The 15,230-nt window shown below is 48.5% G+C and overlaps 1 long non-coding RNA gene across 1 annotated transcript; it reads left to right on the top strand.

Moving 5' to 3' along the window:
• Positions 1 to 13,397: 13,397 nt before the first annotated feature.
• Positions 13,398 to 14,586, top strand: LOC142584989 (uncharacterized). Its single transcript, XR_012828995.1, has 2 exons — positions 13,398 to 13,634; positions 13,766 to 14,586. It is a non-coding gene; the product is annotated as an uncharacterized LOC142584989 (long non-coding RNA).
• The last annotated feature ends 644 nt before the right edge of the window (positions 14,587 to 15,230 follow it).

Genomic DNA, 15,230 nt, shown 5'->3' with positions numbered 1-15,230 from the left:
GTAAAAGGGAATGTAGCATGTCGGGTGAAACGCTTGGACATTTTCGAACAGATTGTACCGACGGAAAGCAGTGCGAAAAAAATTGGAGGACGCTTAAGCTTCGCCTTCAAGAGTGGAACGCGATAGCATTCAAAGACCCCTTACTGCTTTTCATGCTTCCCGGCAACTGCAGCTTATGTAACCGTAATGTTTACTCGGAAACACTGGCCGCGAACGCTGCACGAAGGCAAGCTTTCTGGCATACAAACGCTGCCTCTTGTGTGGGTCGATCTCCTGCTATTGTTTCGTGCTTATCATATTTCAGCCTGAGAAGAGCTAACATAAAGAATATGCGCTGTCAGTGCTTTTATTTTTTTTAGAGCGAAAGCTGTATATAACTAACCTTCCGTAGTTTTTTCGGCGTTCCGCAATAGAAACGTACTTAGCGATTTCTAACAAACCCATACACAATGGGTTTCATTGTTTGTTTTGTGTGTGATCACGTACGGGTGCAGTGCAGTGGCGCAGATGTCAAAATGCGGAACAGATCAGAACGCTCGCCGAGAAAGATAGCGTGACGTCAAGGTTATTGTAGTGTATAATCAGGAGAGGTATCGACGCTAAATACAGCGCGTTATCGATACGGCGGACACGTATAGTTCGTACACCCGAAGAACAACGTGCGTACGAGGAGCGCCGGAGTGAACAGCAACGAGAATGTGAACGGCGCCGGCGCGAAACGACCACCGACGAAGAGAGAGAGAGAGAGAATAACTTTATTAGATTGGGGAAAGGGGGATAGGGGATTAGGAGCTTGATGGGTGGCGCCCCAAGTCCAGGGCTCCACTGGCTTCTGCGGCTAGCCGAACGTGACCAAGAAGAGCCTTCTGCACCTTCGGATCTGAGCTGACGAGTTGTGCCTGCCATTGCTCCAGTGTGTTGGTTAAATTATACCTAACTAAGTAGGCATTTAAATTCAGCGGTCTATATTTTTGGCATCCCCATGAGATGTGGTACAAAGACGGTGGCGAGTCGCTACACCACGGATAGGCACGCCCGTACATTGTTGGGAAAATTTTGCTCAACCTCAATAAATTTGGGTAGACGCCTGTTTGAATCCTGCGGAGATCTACTGCGTCTTCCCCTTGCAAAGATGTGTAAGGGGCGCCGTATCTTTGCCGACCGACGAAGAACGTTTCCGCGATGTTGAACGAAAACGACAATCGCGAGCACGGGCAACCATTCCACTCTGTGAAGATGGAATGCCAGCGAAAAAACTTTGCTTCTCGTTTGAGAGCTTTGACTGTCGTCAGCTTTCGCTGCCATTCCATCTTCACAGAGTGGAATGGTCATTTTTTTTTCATTACATTTGTTTGTGGGCTGCCGTTCTCAAAATTCCGAGAAATAACTTTGTAAAGAATGAATGACAAAGTATGAGCAACTTTGGTGGTAGAAGAGTAGTTGGTTATGCGTGATTCGGAATTTGGTTGGAAATTTTTTTCGCCGAAGCGACGTCCGACGCTGGACGCGCGCAACGCCGACGCCTGTCGCCGACGCCGGATTTTCTGCGACGCGGGGCCCTTAACGCTATTGAACTAACACATTTTAGTGTACGAGCGTTTCAGCGGCATTCAGAAAGCACCCGGCAACGTGAGATTCCGAAGTCGTGGAAACAAGAAAAAACCTACAAAGGGAAGTTTATTGAGCACTGGTATCCGTAACATGGAAAACAGTGCGCAGTAATAGTTATAGGTAAAACAAACAAGTGTTACGCACACTGTCACTGCGAAGCATTATAGCGATCGATTCCCATGCTGATTTGTTCATTGGGCAATACAGTATAGTTTAATTCTGACCTACAAGGTGGTGCGAATGGGTGTATCTCAGTTCTCCGTAATAAAACAGTGAATCCCGGCATAAAACCTGTACAAATTATGTTGCCTCATAGGCATCTCTAAGGCACAGAGAACTCTTGGCGAAATGGGTGACTGGTATGGGATGGAAAGTGAATGACAATACGCAGGAACGCAGCTCAGATCAGCGAGTCCTCATTCGACGTTTATTTCGCTACAAAGCCAGCATGTGCCTCGCGTTCTCGCAAGCAGTACTTTGTTTTCCTATACTTTCCTGCGGACCTCAAAATTTTGGTGTACAAAGCGTACATTCTTACGGAGCCTTAGGTATAGGGTTATTCACGTCAGAATAGTGGCACGTAAAACTACCCTAATGGCACCCAGGCGAGCTCTGACAGCGGAAGAAATTGAATTGCGCAAGCGTCGTGAGCGTCTTCGTGCTGATACCGAACGTCGCTGCGAAGAGCGAAGAGTCGAGCGTAACGAGTAAAACGAGAACGACAGCGCGCCCTAACTGCTCCGAGAAATCGAGTGTCAACGGCAATCGCAAGCGAGACGTGCAAGCACTTAAACGCTCGTCGACTACATCAACCCTTGCCGTTCTCCCCGTAACTTAAGCAGATCCCAGATTACGTGGGATGCACGTAATAGACTCTTAAGAAACATTTATTCGCGTGCGTCATGCGGGGAAATGTTCTGCGTGAACGTGAACGCCCACATTGCGTGGGGTCTCCGAACATTTTCTGAAAAAAAGAAAGCGCATGAAACAAACGACGAGGTAGAGAATACCGCCCTCTCGCTCACTGTGGTCCCTTACGCTCAGTTCAGTATTCCTTCCACTGCTTCGCAAGCAAGCTTGTTTAAGGCGGTGTGGGCAACAATAACGCAGCCTTAACATCTAAACATAACGAAGCTTGGTCTGACTGAAAGGCAATTGCATACTCTTCAGTACAGTATCTCAATGGCTCATCGAGAAAGCATTGATGTAGTCGCCAGTAAGCGTCACTGCTCGCGACGCTTCTTTCGTTTGTGTACATCACGTCGCTGCTCGGCAAGGCAATCCACGCTGGGCTCTTTTCATTGCCAGCGAGCGCCTGTTCGAAAGGACTAGGACAAAGGCAACTACTGCTCGAAATAACCTATGAAGAACACGTCTTTGGATTCTACTGTATATACTAAAGGTAGCATGCATGCACTACGTCACACTCTTTCCTTATAACGAGTCTGATTGGGCAAGTAGGGGCACATTTAAGAGGCTCGAATAAAGCTTTCCGGGAGAGCTCGCACCATGTCCCGGAGGCGCAACTGAGCTTCATATCCAACGGGAACCGTTTCATGCATAGCATGCTACGTTGTGGAGGCTAGCAAGACTCCGTGACGTAGCTGCGTTTGCAAACGAGAAATAGTCTGCGTGCTGTTTTGTGCCAGCAATTATGTGAAACTGTTCTATATTTAGGCTAAATAATGAACTTAAAAAAAGAACATTTCCAATCTTTAAAAATCAATAAACTCTGTTATACGGCTGTTGATAGGCGTATGTTGTTTTCGATAATTTTTATTTCCATTGTCTTCCTTTTGAAGTTTTCCATTTGCGACCCGCCGCGGCAGCCTCACGTAGAGGCTCGCGCTGCTCGCGAGACCACGTGTGACCTGGCAACGCTTGAACACGAAAACGCGCGGAGTGATACTTTGATAACCGAACACTCTTGCGTAGCTTCCACAGCGGTGCACTTTAAGTAGGAAAGAGAATATCAAACCAACAACTCATTGTGTCCGTTTGGCAATCGGCTGTATAGACTAATAGCTCAGGCGTCACCTTGGCTCAAGGTTATATATGAAGCAGACCACATGGATGACGCGTTAGCAATCACACCACAATTTTTTTTTTTTGACACTCGTGAGCCCACGTAACCAGCTCTGAGCCTCTAATTGGGCCACCGCGACTCGTTGAGTAGTGCTTGTCACTTGCACTGCTCGAAACATCCAACCTCGAGATGAGGTGACTCGTGATCCGGTCCAGATGGGGTGGGGGGGGGGGGAGCCAATTTGTTGCGCACAAGGGGGCCTTGGTCCGCCGTCTTCCTGCGCATCCTGTGTGCCAGGGCATGCGGTGGGCGAGCTAAGTATGGACTCTCTCCACAAGTGAGAGCTAGCCCCGCGTGGCCTCAGCGCTGCTGGTGGTGGCAATGACCGGGACCGCCCAGTTCCCCTCCACCCAACATCGTCTGCAGTCTGTCTAGCAGCCGTTGCACCCTTAGGTCATCCAGTTACAGGCTGTAATTACATGGTGCGCCCGCGCGTCTGCCGCCCTTGTCGGCGCGGGTAATCACGAAATCTTCAGTTTCCATCTCGCGCGCCTTAAGGCTCAGTTCGTGGTAATCACATGCGCAGGGCTCGCCGAGGCCGCGCACGCACTGGGTCGGAGAGGCACGTGGTGCGTGATACAGTGTACACGGTGGAATCCTCCAGTTCTGTCAACGGGTGTCATCAATATTATATATTCTTCAATTCTCGCACGCGAAACGTACACCGTGTAGGGGCAGTGTTTTGTCGTACTATATTCCTATATATAGTGGTCGAGTGGCCGGCTACGGAGTGCGCCAGCAACCGCAGCCGCTACCGCTAGGTAGCTCCTGGGTGAATCCCAGATCTATTTGTGCGCAATAGGCCTCGTGCGCTCGTGTGGCGGCGCCAGTGCTCCCGAATGCGGCAACGCCACTGCGGTCCAGGTCGACCATATACTCCCCGTGTTCCCTTCCCGACGCGATACAATGCACGAAGTTGGGCGGCTGTCGCCTTGCGACATCGCGTCGCGAGATGAGCCCCGGCTGCTGTTTTGCGGCCGGCCATACGGAACGAGTAGCAACCTTGACGCGTACACTTCAAACGAAGCAGTTTGGCTCGCTGTGCCGACTTGTACTACGCCCACGATCACGTTATATTGCGTGAGGGAACAAATCAGCTGTGCCATCGGTCCGTCGGAAATGTTCGGAAAGTCCGGGGCACAAATAAATCTAGCGTGGAGTATACGACGTGCGCTTACACGTGGGCACACTGTTTTGTTGATACGCATTCGCGGCTATTATCGCAGCACAGTTGTTTTGTAGTGCTTGCATTGTAGCAAGCCACGTTTTAACGCTGCAACTTGGCCCATATGCGTGGCACGCATAAGCTTTAAACAAGCGATTATTGAGAGGCGATTGGAAGATTGGTGGAAGAAGTAAGGAAACGACAAAAAACGGAGACGTACAAAAGCAAAGTTCACAATAGCGGGTCAGGAAATTTGGTTGTGGGGGTTCATCGTGTTTTCTTTTTATATTTATTTATTTTTAACCCAGGTAGGACATTAGGCAGTATAATAGGAAGACCTTGGTGGCGCAACTCACCACCCCGTTCCAAAGGGGATGCTCATAACATCAGTCCATCCATCCATCCATCCATCCATCCATCCATCCATCCATCCATCCATCCATCCATCCGTCCGTCCGTCCGTCCGTCCGTCCGTCCGTCCACCCACCCGTACCCATCCATCCATCCATCCATCCATCCATCCATCCATCCATCCATCCACCCATCCATCCATCCATCCATCCATCTCCATCCATCCATCCATCCATCCATCCATCCATCCATCCATCCATCCATCCATCCACCCATCCATCCATCCATCCATCCATCTCCATCCATCCATCCATCCATCCATCCATCCATCCATCCATCCATCCATCCATCCATCCATCCATCCATCCATCCATCCACGTGTTGGTCGGGGCTAAAAATGCGCGCGTGCCGCAGTTTGGCGGCCCAGTCCAGGATTGACGCCATAGCAGAAAGCTGCCAGCCGGGCCCGACGATTAAACAAGAACAATTCACAAATCTTCTCGTTCGTAAGTTCTCCGAAATTGCCATCATCCGGCCGTCGTCGCTATTTAAATGTCAGGCGTATCAGGATTGGCTGTAATTATCTCTTATGAGCAATTCTAGCGCGAAAGGCTTTTGTGCATACTGGCCCAGCTCAAAGGCGAACTCGCTTTGTCGTGCCATGCAGGCTGTCGCAGCAAAGGCAGACGCAACAAAAGTGTGCTCTCCAGTTTTTCCTCGGTGCACCTACATGAAGTGGCTCGAGTTTCGATACGTTGCACGTTCACTAACAATAACAATAGAGATGGGCGAGTACCACATTTTTCTTGTATGAACCGAATGAGAATAGTAAGTATTGAATATGGAATCGAATAGTGAACCGAAGACGCATATATGTATTTACAGCAGGAACAATTATTTCTGTTTGCGTAATTAGGTACTACGTCAGTACTGACCAGTAAAAAAAACAAAAAAAAACAGCCTATAAGCGAAAAATAGTCACTATTTAAAACAATATTACTAGTTGTCATTAAAAACTGCACGAATAGCGTCTCAACGTCCTTACAGTTTGGTATGAAAGAAGCTTTAATGACTGGCGGCTGTGTGGAATAGAGCTTTAGAAATAGACTAAATAAATGGTTGCCGAAGAAAAGATCAGAAGTTGTAGAAAAAGAACAAAAGCAAGGAAGAACTGCTGAAGGACTCGTGTGTCGCAGAGACTTGGAAAAACGACCAGTGGCAAGAAAGACATCCACAAAAATGTTACGATAAAATGCTGCAATGTTACATGATAAAAGTGCTACGTTACTAGACTGCCGAAAGCATTAAATGACAGACTACAAGTAACGCTCACATGTCATGTGAGCGATACCACCACGATATCGAAAGCAAAATTTCCGTTGTCCATCTTGTTTCTGCATTCCTTCGACAACATTTGTCGCTGTTTAACTTCTGATATTTTGAGAGACTTCGTTTAGCAGATGGAGAAGAGCAACACTTTAACAGTCAGTCAGTTGTTGTGAACCATCTGGTTAGTTTCAAGTATTCAAATACAATAAATAGTTCCTTTTCGAATAGGAATATTTAGCTGGTAATACTTCAATCGTATTTGAAAACCCCTAATAATAAACGAAAATAAGGGGCGCGGCTGTGCCCTCATAGTATCTTGAAGAGCAAGCAGAATTTCAGTATTTCTACATACTGAAATTCAGTATTCAATTCAATAATTCAGTATTTTTACATACGGCTCATCTACACCCTGATCCCATAATGCCTCCATGACTGCTGAGGTTTCGACTGAATCAAACGCTTTCTCGTAATCAATGAAAGCTATATATAAGGGTTGGTTATATTCCGTACATTTCTCTATCAGCTGACTGATAGTGTGAATATGGTCTATTGTTGAGTAGCCTTTACGGAATCCCGCCTGGTCCTTTGGTTGACGGAAGTCTAAGGTGTTCCTGATTCTATTTGCAATTACCTTAGTAAATACTTTGTAGGCAACGGACAGTAAGCTGATCGGTCTATAATTTTTCAAGTCCTTAGCGTCCCCTTTCTTATGGATTAGGATTATGTTAACGTTCTTCCAAGATTCCGGTACGCTCGAAGTCATGAGGCATTGCGTATACAGGGTGTCCAGTTTTTGTAGAACAATCTGCCCACCATCCTTCAACAAATCTGCTGTTACGTGATCCTCCCCAGCTGCCTTCACCCTTGGCATAGCTCCCAAGGCTTTATTTACTTCTTCCGACATTTCTTGTGGGATTTCAAATTTCTCTACACTATTCCATCTTCCATTATCGTCGTGGGTGCCACTGGTACTGTATAAATCTCTATAAAACTCCTCAGCCACTTCAACGATCTCATGCATATTAGTAGTGATATTGCCGGCTTTGTCTCTTAACGCATACATCTGATTCTTGCCTATTCCTAGTTTCTTCTTCACTGCTTTTAGACTTCCTCCGTTCCTGAGAGCATGTTCAATTCTATCCATATTATATTTCCTGATGTCAGCTGTCTTACGCTTGTTGATTAACTTGGAAAGTTCTGCCAGTTCTATTCTAGCTGTAGGGTTAGAGGCTTTCATACATTGGCGTTTATTGATCAGATCTTTCGTCTACTGCGATAGCTTACTGGCATCCTGTCTAACGGAGTTACCACCGACTTCTATTGCACATTACTTAATGATGCCCATAAGATTGTCGTTCATATCTTTCACGCTAAGGTCCTCTTCCTGAGTTAAGGCCGAATACCTGTTCTGTAGCTTGATCCGGAATTCCTCTATTTTCCCTCTTACCGCTAACTCATTGATTGGCTTCTTATGTACCAGTTTCTTCCGTCCCCTCCTCAAGTCTGGGCTAATTCGAGTTCTTACCATCCTATGGTCACTGCATCGCACCTTGCCGAGCACGTCCACATCTTGCATGATGCCAGGGTTAGCGCAGAGTATGAAGTCTATTTCATTTCTAGTCTCGCCATTCGGGCTCCTTCACGTCCACTTTCGGCTAGCCCGCTTGCGAAAGAAGGTATTCATTATCCGCATATTATTCTGTTCTGCAAACTCTACTAATAACTTTCGCCTGCTATTCCTAGAGCCTATGCCATATTCCCCCACTGACTTGTCTCCAGCCTGCTTCTTGCCTACCCTGGCATTGAAGTCGCCCATCAGTATAGTGTATCAGTGTATTGCATCAGTGCAGTGTATCAGCGGTTATTTACCTCCCTCCAAAAAGAAGCATCGCCCCGATGCTAATGTCACTGGTGTGAAGTTCCTCGCACAGTCACTCGCAGACGTACGGTTTCATGCGTACTACGTGCACTATACTACAGGCCGGTGCTGGCGGCACCTCGTGCAATAGGGGCTATCTTGGACTATACCTCATAGGTGACGTCACTTAGGTGTCGTAGTACTCGATACGGTGCGAAGTATCGCCTTAATAGCTTCTCGCTGCCTCTTCGGATGGGCGTCCAAACCTACACTGCCGTTTTCGTACGTTACTGGTCTATGGAGAGCATTGTAGCGGCCTGCGTCGTAGTCCTGCTGGTTGAAGATCGGTACGCGTGCGAGCTGTCTAGCTTCTTCGGCGGGTTGTGTAAACGCATCTGCATCCGTGTCAGCGTCATCGCATATCTGTGAGAGCATTGCATCTAACATCGTCCGTACTTCTCGTCCGTGAACAAGGCTGAACACAGTCATCCACCTTGTTTCTTGCTTCGCGGTGTTGTACACAAAAGCTATATATATAAGGCAAGATCTCGTCCCACTTTTTGTGTTCGACATCCATATATATTGAAAGCATGTCTTCAGAAGTTTTGTTTAGGCGCTCGGTGAAGTCCGTTGGCTTGTGGATGGTAGGCTGTCGTCTTGATGTGAGTCATTCCACTGAGCATCAGGACATTATATAAAAGCGCTGCCGTGAATGTGGTTCCTCCGTCTGTGATTACGATGGTTGGTGCACCATGTCTGAACACAACAGTCTCTACGAAAAATCGCGCCACCTCTGCTGCTGTGCCTCGCAGCAGAGCCTTTGTTTCGGCGTAGCGAGTCAGATAATTAGTCGCGACACTAACCCAGCGGCTGCTTGCATTAGACGCAGGAAGTGGACCAAAAGGTCCATTCCGATCTGGTCAAATGGTGTGCGTGGGACCTGAACGGGCTGTAGCAGGCCGGCTGGTTTTCTTGGGGGCGACTTGCGCCTCTGGCAATCGAGGCAAGTCCATCCGTGATGTTTCACGGCCATGGCGAGTCTTGGCCAGTAGTACCTTCGTCGTGCTCTGTTCAGTCTCCGCGTGTAGCCTAAGTGGCCAGAAGTTACCCCGTTGTGACATGCTTGGAGTACTTCAGTCCGACGGGGTGTAGGAACAACCAGTAAATAGCTGCATCCGATGGGCGAAATAATCCTTTTGTTCCTTTATGCGACATCGTTGCGTAAACAAAACGATGAAAGTCCTCTTGAAAAAAAAACTCTAGGAGCCTTGAGAGTTCGTCCGTCTAAAGAATTAATAAGGGCAAGCAATTGAGGGTCATCACGTTGTTGGTGTGCAACGGCGGCCGTATCAAGAACACCGAGGAATAGCGTTTCGTCTTCATGGGATGAAGCAGTCGACTCTATCGGTGATCGCGACAGGCAATCAGCGTCGGTATGCCTTTTCCCCAACTTGAAGATGACCGTCATGTCGAACTCTTGTAGCCTGAGGCTCCATCGCACTAGTCGTCCGGAAGGATCTTTCAGGTTGTCAGTCAGCATAGTGAATGATGATCACTGGTAACTTTGAAAGGGCAGCCGTGCAAATATGGGCGAAATTTCATAACCGTCCATACCACTGCAAGGCATTCGTCCTCAATTGTCGAGTAATTGGCTTCTGTGCGCGAGAGCGTTCTGCTTGCATAGGCAATCATGTTTTCAGCGTCGTCCTGCAACTGCACGAGCACTGCTCCCAGACCAACATTGCTGGCATGAGTGTGAAGTGTCGTAGGGGCTGTTTCGTCAGTGTCGCGAAGTACTGCAGAGGTGTTTGCAGCCGTCGCCTCAGCTCATGAATGCAGTTTTCTTTGCATCGCCCCACACAAATGCCACGTCGTCTCTCGTGAGGTGAGTTAATGGCGATGCAATGCGGGTAAAATCTTCGGTAAATCGACGATAACACGCGCAGAGCCCCAGGAAGCGCCTGACAGCTTTCTTGTCGGACGGTATAGGGAACTGTGCGACGGCGGCAATTTTCTCAGGATCGGAACTAACACCAGCATGACTGACGACGTGACCAAGAAACTGCAGTTCCTCAAAGCAAAAGTGACATTTTGCTGGCTTCGGCGTGAGGCCCGCCGAGCGGGTGGCTTGCATAACCACTTTCCGTCGTTGCAGGTGCTCGTCAAATGTTGCAGAAAACACAATGACGTCGTCGAGATAGACCAAGCAGGTCCGTAATCAGATCGTGCAGAGAATTCTGAGTGGCAACAGTTATGGCGGCGGTGTTGACGTCGTTGTTGCTGGACAAGCGATCGTACTACCTGCATCGTTGATGAATGCAGTACGATCTCGCTCAATAGCAGTAGCTTCCTTGATAAAATCAACCACGGTACTTGGTGGATTGCGCACCAGTCCGGCGACCTGCTCTTTCACGCCGCGCACAAGGTAGCGTAACGTCTTATCATTAGTCATGTTTGGGTCGGCTCTGCGACATAGACTGGCGATGTCCTCGGCGAACATTGCGACGGTTTCGTTGGATTTCTGAACCCGTAACTCAATTAGCTGTTGTGCACGGTCCCGTCAGTTTACACTCGTAAAGGTGTCAGACTGCATTCTCGGTTTTCATACCACGTACTAGCGCTTTCGCCAAGAGCAAAATAGACATTGGTGAGCCTTTGTTGATCTCATTGACCTTGGCGACGCGCTACAACTGGTCAAGCCAGTCTTCGACGTATTCAATGGCGCCACGGTGAAATCGATCCAAACTCCGTGGTTGAATAAGGGTTACCTGTGGCGGGCTGGACGAACGGACACTTTCGGGATACTGTGGCGGGCTGGCGTCAGCCATGGGCGGCGATGGGTAGCGTCTGGACGAAGGTTCCTCCGGGGGGAGTGGGGGAGGGGCAGGTGAGCTCCGGAGTAAGGCCTTGCAACCGACGACTGCAACCATGCACAGACGTTGCAATGGGCGACGCAATGTCCGGGCTGGATGAACGGCTCCCAGGAGGGGTCCGGGACATGGGGTTGTCGTACCCCCCCCCCCCCCCCCCCCGGCAATTGGAGATCGCAGGGAGATGCCTTCGTCCTGCAGTGGACTTAAAATAAACTGATGATGATGATGATGATTATGATGATGATGATGGTGATGATGATGATGATGAAAGGGATCGCACGTGTAACATTAATTTTTTTTTGGCATTGCTAGTTGCATAAATGTACTTGGCTTCCCGACGATGGTAAACATTCCAGCGATTCGGAAGATTGGCTTGTTTGGCACAACAGAAGATACGTTTCTTTTTGTTGCGTAGTCGCTTAAAGGAATTATGAAACCAAGGTGAGCGCGAGTTACACATAAGGAATCTGTCTTCTAGGTATATATCAGTAAGTTTAATATAGCAATTTATTTTTGTACAGCTGCCAGTTCTCTTCGACAGAGCGTTCATCAACTTTAATAATGTAGTTGCTGGTGAACGTTTCCAGCTCAGTAAATGAGTATATGTCAGCGCGGTTGTAGTCAACGATAAATTTAGATCTCGGAAGATACTTGCATTTTCGACATGAAAGTAATAACGAAGGAATCACTTAAGCTCTGAAGGTAAATCACTTTCGAAACGAAGCCAGGCACAGTGGTGAAAGTAAAGTCTAGGATGTTGGATGACGGGGAAGTCATACGGGTGGGTTCGTGTACTGACTGTGACATCCGAACAGAGATTCAGATATTGTGCATCATCGCATGAGCTTTTTGCCGGTTAGAAAAAAAAAACAGACAGTTACTATCCCACGAAACATTAGGCAAATTAACGTCCTCCAAAAGAAAAAAAAATTCCACAGAGACACTTAATACTGCTTAAGTGTGGGAATGTGAAAGCATTACAGTCCCGTTAGTGAAATGTTTTTAATGGACGTTTTCGATTGGGAGGCAGCACATTTTCCCTCCCCGTTGGTTGCGCCGTGGCGTGCGTAATGACGCACGTACTGGCTACACATTTAGTGAGCCAGATGGCTGGGACGTGACGTGTGCGATGACGCACGCTCTAGGCGCGCCTTTAGTCAGCCAGAACCGTGGAGCAGGCCGTGGCAACGGGGAAGCGTGCTCATCTCGCACCCCGATTGGCCCGGCTTCGATTCCCACCCAGACCGAAAAATACGAAACCTTTTTCTCAAAGCCATGAATTTACTTTGTTTACAGGAACATCCTTGAGAAATTCGACCTCAATCAGAGCATTTTTTAACTTGTTTTCCCTCATTGTGCCTTCGGTCATTTTTGGTACCATCGCTCGGTCACGCCGACGAAGCCGCCGGATTTTCGCTTAATGGGACATATAATTCTTTCGCATTAAAAAAAGTGGCGCAGAATACCGAAGGTTGAAGTTATTTAGAATATAATGTAAATCGTCGCAGAAAGGTTTTCGTGCTGTTGGTATCTATATAACATGCGCAAGAAATGGTCGTTCTCCAGAGAATGGTCAGGTCATCATTATTTCAGCAAAGAAAAATGTGTGGTTGCTTCATATACAGCTTCTTACTTCTTTGTCGATTTCCCTTCAATAAAGGTTTTCTCTCTCTCCTCTTGCGTAATGACTATGTTCCTGTCATCGACATACAAGTCTGTGGGAAGCGGGGCGCAGGAACTTGCGTGTTGGCTTGAAAAAGGCCTCGACACCGGCCCTGAACAAAGCTTGAGGGCCACAAATATTTCAAATGACTTCTCTTGCTTGCTCGCCTTATTCATGCCCACTAACCGGTGCGTCTCTAGCACGCGTGAGGCGAAATGTCCGAATAAATTGCCCTAATGATGGCTGTTGTAAATACTGTGAATACTGAGAATAGTCCCTCTTCACTATTTCTCCGTGCATTCTCGTTTCTGTTCCCACTTCACCACTACCCCCCCCCCCCCATTATTGGCCAATCTTCAGATGTCAACCGCATCCAGTGCGGCCAGCAGAATCGTCCTCTTCCTTTCTTCCCTACTGCCACCACTATGTTTGCCTCTTTCACAATCCGACACGATCTGACGTGGACGCGTAGCCAGGCGCGTGTGCGCCGCGCCTTTCGCGCATTTCTTCTTGGTGCGACGGCGAAGACGTTTCGCGTGTGTCCGTGGGGGAAAGGATCGCCCCCGTCACTCGAGGACTACGGGTTAATTTGGCCACCCCGGATTCCTCAACGCGCACCTAAAGCGCGGTGTAGACGAGTGTTTCCGCAGCATGCAGTCCACGTCAGAGTGCGACCGCCGCGTCTGGGAATCCAACCTGTGAGTGGAACTGTTGCGTTGAAGTTTCTTTCTTCTTTAAACCATTTCATTTTTGTTCAGCGTTTCTCTGTTTTCCTTTCTTCATTATGAGCGGAATTAAGCGTTGTTTGTGCGGGCGGCTATACATGCAGGAGCGGCGGTTATCAAAGGAGACGCGCGGTCCAACAACAAGCCCGGCGGCGGAGAGTGATAGTAGAGGAGCCGTGGCTTACGGAGAGCGCGTATGAAGTGGGCTAACCTAAAGCCCCTGGCTAACCGAGACCGGGCTTCCGCCATTCTGTTCCCGGAAGCAGTGTCGTTGCTTTGAAGCCAACCCATCGGTTCTTGACGCACCCCTGCCGAAACATTCCGCGAACAGGCCAGATGTCCCGACGAGCGTAAAAGTGTTTTCCTTTTGGGGCCTGTGTCTTGAGAGGTGGTGAGACAAGATGCCCACGGCATAGCAAGGATTTATGGCCATGACCTCGAGACATTGGAACTCCGGACAGTGTCACCATGGAGCCCCGTTGTGCGCACACTGCGCGCACCGCAGTGTGATTGGACGAACAATGGGCGAGGGTGTTACCGGAGAAGCTCTTTAAGTACACACGCAGGGCCGTTGGAAGGGGTTCGATCACAATTTGTTTAGGAATGAAAGAAGACCAAAATTGTAACATCATTGTAACTTTTCACTCGCAGTCTTAAATGTCCGTGTATATAGTTTCCATGCATTCTATCGCTTGGATATTCCACGTTGATAAACAGTTAAATCATCGCAATCAGCGTCGCAGCCTTGCGTATACTGTAATGTGACCTCGCGACATCCGCCGCACCTTCATCTTTCCCTCACGGACTTCGAGGCGAATATCAACTACGTGACTTCGCGCACAGCAGCGGAACGCTATTACGACTGAGTCACCGCACCAGGCATTTCCTCTCCTCGTTCTTCTGGGTAAATATTTCGCTGCACCGAGCCCTTTCGCCTCTCATACTTGTCTCTGAGTGGAGGTGACGTAGCTCATGTGTCATCTATACATCTTTTTCTGTTTTATTGTGCAGGCTGTTTCAAAATTTCGACTTACACTATCTCAACTCCGTACCTTCGAGTGCTTTTTTTTAAATTATTTATTCACATATTCGCGCGAAAGAAAGAAATACTGTCAGTGCTTCAGAAAATCGGAGCGAAAATACAAATCGCCGCAGGTCAAAGGCCAGTCCTGAGAAGAGCAATTAAGCATTCACTTAGCTCAAGGTCACGCGCACGCCTGCAAAAGGAGTCGCCGAGCGATCAGCTGCCAGCCACTTGCGCAACTTGTCTCGGTCGCCTGGTTGCACCGAGGCCACACGGATCGGGCGAGCCGCTCTGGTTGCGACAGCGACACATTGTGCGCAGCCGCGTTCTTGTGGCGCATGTCACGTGCCGATAGAGGGTAAGTTATGCCGGTGACGTCAAAGGCACCTCACACGGAACAATTTCTGCTGCGTGAACCGACCTTGGCCTCCGTCTGGGGAAGAGAATTGCTTTATGCGGAATTTCTCTTCGCGTATAAGCCTTGCAAGCAAGCTGACATCGCGATCCTTCTGAATCTGCGCTTCGTAACAGATGTTGAATGATCC

This window comes from Dermacentor variabilis, chromosome 6 (genome assembly GCF_050947875.1).
Source record: "Dermacentor variabilis isolate Ectoservices chromosome 6, ASM5094787v1, whole genome shotgun sequence".
NCBI classification, from domain to species: domain Eukaryota; kingdom Metazoa; phylum Arthropoda; class Arachnida; order Ixodida; family Ixodidae; genus Dermacentor; species Dermacentor variabilis.
The sequence above is the reverse complement of the archived record's forward strand: the minus strand, read 5'-3'. Positions and strand labels throughout refer to the sequence as shown.